General features: G+C 44.6%; 1 non-coding gene across 1 annotated transcript; it reads left to right on the top strand.

Moving 5' to 3' along the window:
* The first annotated feature begins 8,672 nt into the window (after positions 1 to 8,672).
* trnaa-ugc (transfer RNA alanine (anticodon UGC)) lies at positions 8,673 to 8,744 on the top strand. The gene has a single exon. It is a non-coding gene; the product is annotated as a tRNA-Ala (tRNA).
* The last annotated feature ends 4,295 nt before the right edge of the window (positions 8,745 to 13,039 follow it).

Below are 13,039 nucleotides of genomic sequence, written 5' to 3'. Positions count from 1 at the left end.
ATCTGCAGCATTTAATTCTCCGGGTTGTCTCCTGCGTGAGAACAAGGGTTTTGTTAAAACCACCCGCAGTCAAATGCAGCTGTACAAAATCATTCGACCCGATGTTTGGAGAAAGTTCATCCAATATTCTCTGGACTGCACCACGCACAGCGTCTATAGCCTGTACATACGAGGCTATTCTGTTGAGATTAACAAAACAAAATTCTTCATGGTGCTCTGTTGCTCTAAAGTTATTATAAGACCTGTGTAGAGGTTTGATGGGTTTACTGAGACAATTATTAATTGTAGCAGTAATCACAAGGTTGTTCGTTGTGGCTTTTAGAAAATCAATCGTCAGAACAACTAACAACGCACACACAATTTATTAATATAAATTGTGCACCAAACATATACTTGTAGCGGCGAGGCTTAATAATAATGCAGAATTAAGTGTTTCTGAGCTTTCCCAAATTAGGCCCCATTTCTCTGTTCATCTCTGTGGTGCAGCCACAGAGAAACCATTCATGCAAGATGTTTTCTTTTGATAAGGACAGCTCCCAAAGGGGGATGCACTTAGCTAAGCCTGGCTCTCATGATCAATGGTCATCCATTGGTGCCTATCTGTCTAGGGAGTGCGAGTTGGACATCTGAATTGCATTCCTAAGTGTCAGGACTAAGTGACTCATATCTCACCTTGATCAACCAATCAGGGACTGGTAGGGCCGAGTAACCCACGTGGGACTCTGATGCCCATGGAACTTTCAGCCAATCAATGAGCTGAAGTTCCTCCAGGTAAAAACAGGCAACACAGAGAGCCTGAGAGATTCAGATTGAGATTCAGCAAGATTCTGGAGAGGATTCTGTGGACTGTTCTAAAGGGAATTCAAAGGAGAATTCCAGGGCAGGACGGCCCAGGAGCAGAAGGCTCCCAAGGGCAGGACATTCTCGCAGCGCGCCTCCTGACCATCCTGAGACTCAGCCCGGACAACCACGGAACGGCCAGTGTGTCCGAGTGCCAGAACTTTCCTTTGTTCTAAGAGTCTAGAGTGGAGGTTGCCAGAGAGTAACCAGCAGCAGGCCTCATGAACAGGTCGGAACTGTGGAAAGCTGAATCACTATTCAGAACTAGCTCTTCATCAGGAACGAACCGGTCCTCTTCCTGACTTGCTGGGACCCACAGTCATCTTTTCTTCTGTGCACAAACTTAATAAATGTATCCTCGTGTATTAGTACCTGTGTGTGCGCGTTGTTTGAGTTATGTCACATGGTTGGATTCTAAAGCCATCAAAAGAATCAACTTTGTGATTTACTGCTACAATTAATAATTATCTCAGTAAATGCCCAAACCCTACAGAACTGGTGCCTTCAGAGAGCCACTATGATTACATATTTGGCGTCCCTGAACCGGTTTTCCCTACATTATTTGGCGTCCCTGGGTGGGCGTGGCAAGACTGAAATGAGTCAACCAAGCGGAATAATTCAATATAAAATGCCGCGGGTTTCATACACGACAATACAGTGTGCTGAAAGCCGAAAAGAAAAAAGTTACCCTTGCTCTTTAAGCAGTGCTTGATTGTTTTGTGATCTTTTGCAATCTACCAGGTTGATTGCATACTTGATCTTGTGGTTTTCTGTGGTAAAACTGTGATTTCGTACTTAAAAGTAATACTCTTTAAGTTTAACGATGGTTGCTAAAAGGTCTGAATTCGAGTCGCTATTAAGCACTCTCTCTAGCAGCGACAGGTCTGACCACGATCTCTTCCACATCTCCGTCAGCGGAGAAGCTAGGAGAATAAATCTCTATTCTCTGAGAGAGCTAGCGAAGGACATAGAGAGATTTGACCCCGCAGTGTCAGAGAATAATATCGAGAGTTATATTCAGGACCTCAGGTATACCCTGCAGTACCTGCCAAACGCCACAAAACAGGAGAAAGTGTTTCTGGTTAGAAAAACTACCAGCAGAGCTGTACATGAGTGGATGGCTAGGCAGATGAAAGAAGTCTGTAATGACTTTGAGCAGCTATGTCAAGCACTTATCGAAGAATACAGTGCGTTTATTGACCCGATTGCTGCGATAGCCGCCGCTCTTAACATTAAGCACGAGAGAGCAGAGTCCCCTCGCGAATATTACGAGAGACTTAGACGAACTTATTTTGCAGGGCGAAATGATGAGGGTTGCGAAGAGAACACACATTTCAAGGGTTTATTCATTGCGAATCTCCACCCGTCAGTCAGAAAGATGATCTTAATGCATACAGATGCACAGACCATGAAAATGACTGATATCAAGAGATTCGTGCAGAAAGCCTGGGAGTATGATGTCCAAAGTCGCTCTGAGCAAAAAGCTGTTAAAGCGACTGTGTTCGCCGTCAGAGCCAGGAGGGTTAATTCCCCCCTGCTCGAAGGAGCACAGGCTCCTGAGCTGGCTAAGCCCCGTTCCAAAGCAGGCACACTGGACCGCACCCAGCGTCCTAAGTGCCATGAGAACATCAGGGGAGGGAAAGGGCTAGAAAAAACTGAACAAAAGGATTCAGTAGCCGCCCGCCTGGCCAGGCTTGAACAAGCTTTATTAGGACAGGGACAACCGTTCCCCAAGGCTGCCGGAAGCGTGAATGAGCTGATACTCTCCACTGGAGGAGGCGGAGACCCGCCCCCTCTCCCTCCCTCAGTCTATCTGATTGAGCGGAATGGTTCCTGCCTGGATAAGGTCAGCCACTCCCAAGTGAGTGCTGACTCCACCCCTGAAGTCACAGAGCAGGCAGTAAAACGCAGAGGAAAAGCAAGAAGCTTTTACCTCAAGGCTGCCATGGGAGATGTCTTACCCAGTGAGACACTGATTGACACTGAGGTTGAAAGGTGTTTGATGTCACACGGCAAGCTCAAACGGGTAGAAAAAGAAAAGGGCATGCGACTCAGAGAGGAACCTTTGGTGGATCACCAGAAAGGCAAGGTGTGGAAACAGGTCAAGGCTCCTAAGCCTTCTGTACAGAAGGAAAGGGGGGCCAAGAGGCAGACTGTGCTCACACAGTGCCCACCGAACACAGAAGCCCATGCGGAGATTCCTTCTGTTCCCTCTGGACAAGAAATAAAAATATTTCCTTGTTCCCCGGATATACAGGGAAGTCGTGTCCCGGCTGAGGTCCCAACAGCCTCCATGCCACAGGAGCGGTGCTCCAAGCAGCGGCCTGATCCACCAGGTAAAGCACACACCTTTTACATCCCTAAAGAGGAGCAGATCTCCCCACCTGGCGATGAAAAGGAGCTTTCCCTGTGCACCCTGGCACTCAAGAGGGGTCAGGACCACCACCCTGCAGTGGTGGAAGGGATCCAGATGGCAGGAGAGCAGGTTGGTGATGTAGCCCTCACCCTTAGCCCTGAGAGGTCCTCTATTAGTGAGGATCTGCTTGAGCAGCTGTCACAGGGCCACCGCCAGGTGCCCCTGGTGCAACATTCACAGGTTAGACAGGAGGTCCAGCTGGACGCTGAGACTACTGCGCTGTGGACACACCTGATCCCAGATGCCGATTCCCTCTGCTGTGACCCAGGGAACCTGCAGTCAGGTAACATTATTTCTCACAACTACCAGGTAGTGAGTGAGACTGACCTGATTGTTCCTGCCTCAACGGCAGGGTTGCCAACACACCCAGTCCCCCAGAAGGGACAGGGAATGAAAGCCGAGCCGGTTTTCTTACAGCCATCAGCTCAGTCTGTCAGTCTGAGTCTGACCAACAGTGGTTCAGCCAGACTGGAGCTGGATGGTCAAGCCACCCGCCTGCCAGTGCAGGACATCGCAAAGAGGGGTGTCAGAATCCCCGCCTGCACTGACATGGGCCTGGTGAGTGATAGTGAGTTCAAAGACAGTGAACTAGCTATCTCACTGCTGGGGCAGCTCCCTGAACCCCTAGCGAGGAAAGGGGGGAGCGAGCAGGTGTCCTACACCCATGCCCAGCGAACGATTGTAAACATGCCGATAGAGGGATTCCTCAATCAGGAAGTGTGCAGGGTGGACCTGAACAGTGAGAATGGGATAACAATCCCAGATCACTCAGGTGCTCCAGATGACCACTCAGCCGAGGGTCAGGCATGCTCCACCGCTGCACCGCCCCCTGCAGGGTTCCTAGAGCACAGGCATGAACAAATCGAAAAAGCAGATGCCCTGGAAACGGAGGAGCAGCATCAGCCGCTGCGTCAGATCTCCCCAGATTTCCAGGATGTTGGTGCCCAAGATGCCACAGAGCATACTGAGAAAGACACCATCTACACGCTGCGCCAGCTTAGAAAGGCAACAGTCACTCAGAAGGAGATGACTGGGATCAGCCACCCGAAAAGACTTTTGGGAGGACTGATTGCTGCCACCACTGTTGTGCATTTGCTATTTCTGGTAGGTTTGTGTGCTACTGGCACTCTCACCCTGACTGCCCCAAGAAGGCAGGGGTCAGAGATGCCAGAGGGTAGTGACAGACTGTATCGACAGCAGCAAAAGTTGGAAAGCTTAGGGAATACCCTACAGGCAATTTCCTATGCAACAGGGTTAAATCTTATTCCCCAACCAGTGGACATGATTGTTGGTGTTATACAGTGGGTTTATGCTTGTGTGCAACAGGCCACAATGTTGACACAAGACCTGTTAAGGGAGTTTAGTGCCACTGTAGCCAGTCTAACCACGGCACAATTCCCAACCCACTTGATTCCACTCTTCTCAGTAGAGGAGTGCGTGACATTAACCCCATCGCTCATAGCTCACCCAGAAGGCAAACCAAGATTGAATTCGGTTCCAAATCTTGAGATGGGTATGGCTACCAAAGCTATCCATTGGCTGTGTCTAAACGATTCACCAATGAAGGGTGTAAAGCTACTAATGGGCAGAGGGAGGTTAATGAGCCCCATGAAGAGCAGGTGGGAAGTAAATGGCTGGTAAGCACACCACATTTTACTGACACTATGACTTGTGACAGGTATGATACAGCTACCACAATGCAGCTACCTAATCAAACAGTTTTCCTGTAAGTTCCCGAGTAGGCCATAGTACAGCATGGTAACTTAACACTGTACGGTCTGGAACCAGACAATATAAGACCAAACTTGAGGTCATGGATGCCTTCAGGTGCCACACTAAGGAATTGGATAGAAATCCAAGAAACAGTAAGCCCTGAAGAGGTACAGGTAGTTAGTTTGCTTTAATGGAACAAACCTCCAAATCACCCTAGCAGATACCCAACACAGGTGTTGTGGTTTATCGGGGGGCTGGGAACAGGAACTGTTGTTATTGTAACACTACTGCCGGGAAGCTGGATCATGACTGACAGTGTACTCTGAATGCTGTACTCTCACATCAAGATGTACTCTGGGTAGCACGAATGAGTCAAAGGTAGCATGTCAAAACAAAGGAAGTGACTTCTCCCCAAATATCTACCACAGAGGTATCAGATATTGACAGTGAACTTCCTGATGTGTAATTCCTAGACTTAGATAATGTCTCCTACCATGTTTATACATACTCCAGATGTTATTCATCCTGTTTGTACCCAATGCTGGTTCCGGTATGAATTCTCGAGGAGTAATGTGGACATTTAAGGTTAATGTTCTAATGGCAAGGGACATCACTTAACTCTGTTTTGTTTTGAAGGCAACAATGCCTCGGGACCTCGTGGCCTTCAAAAAGGGGGGATATGTAGCGGCGAGGCTTAATAATAATGCAGAATTAAGTGTTTCTGAGCTTTCCCAAATTAGGCCCCATTTCTCTGTTCATCTCTGTGGTGCAGCCACAGAGAAACCATTCATGCAAGATGTTTTCTTTTGATAAGGACAGCTCCCAAAGGGGGATGCACTTAGCTAAGCCTGGCTCTCATGATCAATGGTCATCCATTGGTGCCTATCTGTCTAGGGAGTGCGAGTTGGACATCTGAATTGCATTCCTAAGTGTCAGGACTAAGTGACTCATATCTCACCTTGATCAACCAATCAGGGACTGGTAGGGCCGAGTAACCCACGTGGGACTCTGATGCCCATGGAACTTTCAGCCAATCAATGAGCTGAAGTTCCTCCAGGTAAAAACAGGCAACACAGAGAGCCTGAGAGATTCAGATTGAGATTCAGCAAGATTCTGGAGAGGATTCTGTGGACTGTTCTAAAGGGAATTCAAAGGAGAATTCCAGGGCAGGACGGCCCAGGAGCAGAAGGCTCCCAAGGGCAGGACATTCTCGCAGCGCGCCTCCTGACCATCCTGAGACTCAGCCCGGACAACCACGGAACGGCCAGTGTGTCCGAGTGCCAGAACTTTCCTTTGTTCTAAGAGTCTAGAGTGGAGGTTGCCAGAGAGTAACCAGCAGCAGGCCTCATGAACAGGTCGGAACTGTGGAAAGCTGAATCACTATTCAGAACTAGCTCTTCATCAGGAACGAACCGGTCCTCTTCCTGACTTGCTGGGACCCACAGTCATCTTTTCTTCTGTGCACAAACTTTGCTAGTTAAAGCCAACAATGAGCATCAGCAGCGCACCGTCGCAAGCCGCACAGCACAGCCTGGCACCGAGCCAGAGAGCGCGGATTGGACAGCAACGGCCTGCAACTGTTTCTTTGTGCCCGCAGGAGATCTGAATCCCCAGAGATTGGATGAGTATTCAACTTCAATGCATTACAGCTCGAGAATTCAATTGTTATCCCAACCAGTTGATATCAATTTAATTCCTAAGAGTTATGTACTTGTTTGAGTATCTAATGTAGAAGTTGTAACCAAGTCCACTTTACGAAACGGTCTTAATGAATGATATACTGAACGTATGTCCTCTTGATGTGTAACTCTTTGTAACTGATTGAATATATATCTTTTGTATTCTGATAACCCTCTCGATAAGATCTGTTAGGTTTATATGCATATTCTATGTATTAATAAATGTATCCTCGTGTATTAGTACCTGTGTGTGCGCGTTGTTTGAGTTATGTCACATGGTTGGATTCTAAAGCCATCAAAAGAATCAACTTTGTGATTTACTGCTACAATTAATAATTGTCTCAGTAAATGCCCAAACCCTACAGAACTGGTGCCTTCAGAGAGCCACTATGATTACATATTTGGCGTCCCTGAACCGGTTTTCCCTACATACTAGTCTGCCTGGATACGAGCGGCAGACCTTACTGTGAGGGTTATCAATATACAAGGTATATAATCTCGAAGAGATGCAAACACAAAGAGATACACAACAGAGAATATATGTCAATATATATCGTTCGGTTACCAAATCGCTAATCAGTGTTATTACCCACTTCTATACTCGGAAGTAAATACATTACTCATGAATTAAATTGATAACAATTTGTGTTGAGGTACAATTGAATTCTCGAGACGCAATGTAGAACATGGGGTTTACTTATCCACTGTGTATGGATTTGGAATCTCCCGGCACGAACACCAAACCAGCTGACAGGCTCTGTTGCAGCCTCTGTTCCAGCGGTTGTCTAATGGGCGTTGTCCCGGCGTCCTCTGGCTACCGGCCAACCAGTGGAGGTGCAGCTCGGAGTAGGACGGGCGGAGGAATCTGACTGCGGCGCGCAGGGCAGACGTTGCTCCGAGGGGATCTACCAGCAGTCCAGCTGGCTAGTAGACAGTCTCTATGCACAGAGTGTGACCCCGAGTCCTCACAAGTCACTCTTTTGCCCGGGAAGAAGCTGGTTCATTCCCGGACCAGCGCTGCTTCTGAATAAGCTATTCAGGTTGTCGACGAGGGTCCAACTGTAGGCTGCTGTTGATCAAGCAGAGCATTCATGTTGGTAGAATTCTGAGTACGTACGGGATCCTCGGCCTCACGCTTATAACAAAGTCCAAGTCCCAGTGCAGACAACAGCAGTTGTCAAGTGATTGTCTCTGAGGATGCGCGAAAATTGCCAAGGAGGGCCCCGATCTGAGCTTGCGCTCCCTTTTTGACCAAGACACAGATGTGTGCTGATTGGTTGAGAGTTTGGCGGGCATTGGAGACCCACGTGGTGTTACCACGCCCTGCCAATCCCTGATTGGTTGATCAAGGTGAGATATGAGTCACTTACTCCTGATACTTAGGAATGTAGTCCAGATGTCCATTCGGCACTCCCTGGACAGATAGGCGCCAATGGATGACCATTGATCATGATAGCCAGGCTTAGCTAAGTGCATCTCCGTTTGGGAGCTGTCCCTTATCAAAAGAAAACATCTTAAATCAGCCTGCATGGAGAGGGAGAGTGAGACGGGGCCTCATTTAGGAAAGCACAGCAACGCTTAATTCTGTCTTATTAACAAGCATTGCCGCTACAGCTTTAAAGTTATTTGGCGAGCATGGACCTCTGAGAAGGAGTCTGAATCCATCAAGAAGACAGGAATTCTAATATCGCACTGCCGTCTTGTATACAAAATATTTGTTCAGCTCTAACGTCTGTGTGCGTTGACAAGGCATCTCAAAAGGACGTATTAAATCAGAAAATGATCCTTTCTGTTACCATTCCTGCGGTTGGAGGTTGTTTCACCCTTTTACGTTCTACAATATTTACAGACAAGGTTTTATCACTGGAGTTGTACAGAACAAATGTGCATCAGTCCATGAAAATCATCAGTACTGCTGTTGTTCTTTGCATAGTTTAATCAAGAGCACTTAAAAGATACAAAAGATGGATTGTGTTCTGTGAGCACCTGCACATCTCTAAGTCACTTCCACAGCCTCTTATGTCAGGGGTGTAGCTCAGTGGTAGAGTGCATGCTCTGCATGTATGCGGTCCCAGGTTCAATCCCTGGCATCTCCAAGTGCTTTATGTTACTGTGCTCACATCGCACTCTTCTGTTGAGTGAGAACTCTTTGCTCGTGTTCATACAGAGCCAGGTTTACACAATTAAACTCGAAGTGCTACAGTGTTCTCTGCAGTTTTAAATGTACCTCCAAAGCATTTAGTTCTGTTAACTACCAAAGAATGTGAACTAATTTAATGTCACATTCAGGAAATTCAGAGAACGTCTTCACACTTATCATGGCTGTTGCAGAAAAACCTCACCCGGGATGTTGAATCTCACCCGGGATTTCCTGAGAGATCATTCACCGAGCGAGTCCTCCCTCTGGATTCCGCACTGATCTGAAAGCTGTGCGATTTCCTCACTGCGTGTCCTGTACTGTGTAGCACAGAGACAAGAACGCCTTGAGTTCTTTTCCGTATTTGAAGGAAAATGCAAAAGAGCATGAAAAGTATTGATGGTATAAAATATCCATGGTCCAACTGGAGAAAGAACTGACGGACAAAACAAAGACATTTGATGATTACAAGAGAAACACAACCGTCCGAACATGGGCTTGGATCCTGACCGCTTGCGTTAAAAGACAAATGTCTCCTTGTCTTACAGTTTATGAAATAACACAATTTCTTACTTTCTTAATAATTTCTTACTATAGATAGATGATTGAATTTTAACAAAATCACAATTAAAACATTTTGGGTTAAACTGTTATTCACATTCTCTAATAGAGAAACGTTAGTGTTTTCCAGTGTGTGAGCCCATTTGTCAAAAAATAACAAATAAAAGTTATATTAATTGAATTGTTCTACTTTTTAGGCTTGCATAGTCTTATTAATATTTCAGTTAAATCTTTTCTTCTGTAGTAATTTCAGTTGATATTATATTAATCCTGATTTACAATTTTTGGACATGGTTCATCTTAAATAATTTGTAATTAGTTTCAGTTTTGGAAAATCACGCCCAGAAGCTACTAAAACTGGTAATGTTTGCATAATGTGTAATGTACAGTAATAGTAGCATTTGGGGTGGAAAACAAAGAGTATTTCTTGGTATGAATCCCAAAACTTCATAGGCAGCGTTCTAGGACTTTTTGCTTCAGATAAAGCTGTCAATACATCATAGATTTCTACTCCATCAATATCAGCAGTGTTATCACTACCGAACGCTAAATATAGATCCTGGCAATACTTGTGAGATCTTCGAAAGAAAATCCAAAATTCTACTGAAGCAATCAAATGTATACGTTTCTTTTCAATCGAGAAGAGGATCATTCCTCTCAAAACTCAAAACATGCCTGTCTTTTCTTTTTTTCAAGGACAAATGGATTATTGAGGTGTAAAGATGGGTTCAAAAACCAAAATCATCTGCTATTGCTGCTGTTTCTTTGATAGTTTCTTCAAATTCTTCAACTGATCATCGATATCAAGGAATAATATCATACAATTGTCGCCATGCATCCTCAGCTAAAATGTTTTAAAAAGTGCGACAAAAGTACAAAATAACAACATTTATGGTTACTTCTAAATTAAAATGAAGGTAAATATACCAAGATATTAAAATACAATTGTACAGTGCTAACCTAATAATGCCTGTGAAGTTTTCCAACAAATTTGAACTGTAATTCTGAAATATTATATCTGAGAATGCAAAGAGAGTACAAAGATCAAATTCAATCAGTGAAAATACAACAGTAGTTCATTAAACTAAGTTTCTTCCCTGAAATGATTTGTTTGCGAAGCACCAAGCACCCTTGAATGGATGGCGGAAATCAAATATACAGATGGATTGAGAGTGTGCTTTCCAACTTTTGTGTAACATTTTCTTTTGATAGGGCGGAGTTGTCTTCAAAATCTGGATTTTATTAAAAGGAGTGACATCAGTGTAAAACAGCTTTTCTTGGGGAACAACGGTTGTGTTCCATATTTCTTATTATTTTAGTTTCAAGATCGCAATTTAGTGTGAAACATAAAAGCCAGCTGGAAAATCTGTTACACATCATTTACAATGGCCTTTTAACTAATAGCCCGTGCAGGGATCAAACCCCAGCTGTTAGTACGAGTTTCATAAGGCTCTGCAACATGCACATGAGAAACTAACCTCTGCTTCTTCATTATATACACAGCGAGCTATATTTGCAAGCTTACTGCCCCCTACAGCCTCTGTATTTGATTGCGGTACAAGACCGCCCGTGGAGAAATGAAGTGAGGAGGGTGTGTTCATTAAAAGGCTCAGCGTCCCTTGGAGGGCTCAAACCACCACCCTTTTGGTTAACACCCGAGCCACAAAGATTCATGTACAGCTTAACACGTCTCGGTCTCAGTGAAAGTGATACACTCCGTAAAAGTTTCGGAGATTCATTTGTTTTTAAAGGAAAATCACCAACAGCGGCCGAGATTTATTGGAGTTTTTTCATTCTATACTACGATTTCTGAAGGGTACCCTGTGAAAATACGAGTTTTGACAAGAAGGGATGGACATATAAGGTCAGAAGGCTGGGGAACTGGACCTTATGGTGAAGGCTGCAGGTTCAGCAGCAGAACCTGTTCAGCATCAGTTGACTCCCATGTACTTAAAACACTCCATTTCCGGATTTAGAGTCAGACGTGCTACCGTTGCACCATGGGGTCCTTATTGAAAAAAAAAAAAACAATCCTGGATGTTCCTGGATCTGTTGTCGAGAACAACACCTGCTCAAGAGCTGCGCAGCAAGAATAAAATGTGGTCTGGGAAGAAGAGACTCTGTTTGGAAGAGCGGCGCTCCTCACAGGAGGAAAAAAAAATTTGCGACGCTGATGGGGGCTTAAAAGTAACTGTTTGGCATGACCTCGTGGCGCAATGGAATCGCGTCTGACTTCACATCAAAAGGCTGCGTGTTCAAATCACGTCGAGGTTTTTCAGGTTCTGCTTGTGCTGAACAAGGAATTCACACCATGCAGTTGAGTTCTATCTGTACACCACATAGATAATCTGAACAAAATAGAGTAATACAGATCACGCATTTAGTAGCTCACGCACCGAATACCCTTGAATACAAGAGAAAAGGCACGGTTCACATCTGCGAATCATCAGCTATATCAGATCTCCTTTATTATAGAGTAAAACAAACCTGAAAGTTGAAGATTTTAAGGACACTTGTGTTTTATTAAACAGTGTCTTAAACCTGAAAATGTAATTTGAAAAAAAAAACGCTATTGGACATTAGCTGGTGCCTTTTGTAATGATTTGGTGCGGTTCATTACATAATCTATTACTGAAGAGCCTGATTAAAATTTACACGAACCAGCTAGAAGTCGAACCTACAATCTTTAGATCCGAAATCAGATGCTTTATTTATTAAAACTCTAGTACATCACATAACCTGAATTCCCCCATAGTGTGCTCAGCGCCGCTACTAGTAATACACCGCCCCGTCTAAAATTTCAAAGTGAGAAACGTGTTTTCTGAATTTTTATGAGTTTTAAAATATAATCTCTTTAAATCAGACAAAGGGTTTATATTTCGCACTGAAATTCCGATTGATTGAGAATTCAAAGAAAGACTGTTTTCTTCCACAATACCGTGAAAGTATCACATCCACCAGACTCTCCAAGTTCTCCAGACCTTGCTGGGTGAGCATTTGCTCCGTTAAATAAGGTCACGTATCGTGTTAAATCATTTCTTCTCAACACCACAGTTCCTAGTGCACGTTTTCTCTATGAAAAAATACATTTTTCCCCTTGCACGATTTCTCGTTTCTTTATCAAAGCGTACAGAAAGAAGATAAAAGTAGAAACAGTGTCGCAGAAGAACTCTGTCGCTGTTGGGATATGTCAAACGCATTGAACATGAAAAATGCTAGATAAAAGCCATTTTCTCTTCGTTTCTCGGTGTCGGGGCTGCTACAGTACATCAGGAAAATAAAGTATATGCTCAATAGAGGGGTTGTCATATTTTGTCTGTTATCAAACATAAACAACAATTATTATCAGTGCAGAAGAAATACTGCCAGTTGGCAAGAAACGACAGCATTTTTTTTCTTTAACCAAAAACCTGCATAGGGAGATCAAAACCCACTTGAAAAAATCCACTTGAGACGTTTTCGTTGGGGAGGAGGGTTGTGAAAGGGCAAAAAATAAATCTGTTCCGTTACGAACGGCGAAGGTCGCAGGTGATTCACTCCTCTTGACTAGGTCGCGCTAGGTGTTGCAGAGAAGTTTATATCCGGCTGAAGAAACTCTTTCTCAGCTCCGCTTCTCTATTGTTTTGAAGTTGAGGCCACGCTAACGAATGACGTCATTATACTGCGCGACCCTGCATGTATTTCACCCACGTG

Source organism: Lepisosteus oculatus, chromosome 14 (assembly GCF_040954835.1).
Source record: "Lepisosteus oculatus isolate fLepOcu1 chromosome 14, fLepOcu1.hap2, whole genome shotgun sequence".
NCBI lineage: Eukaryota > Metazoa > Chordata > Actinopteri > Semionotiformes > Lepisosteidae > Lepisosteus > Lepisosteus oculatus.
Note: the sequence above shows the minus strand (reverse complement) of the source record. Positions and strands in the feature narration are given on the sequence as shown.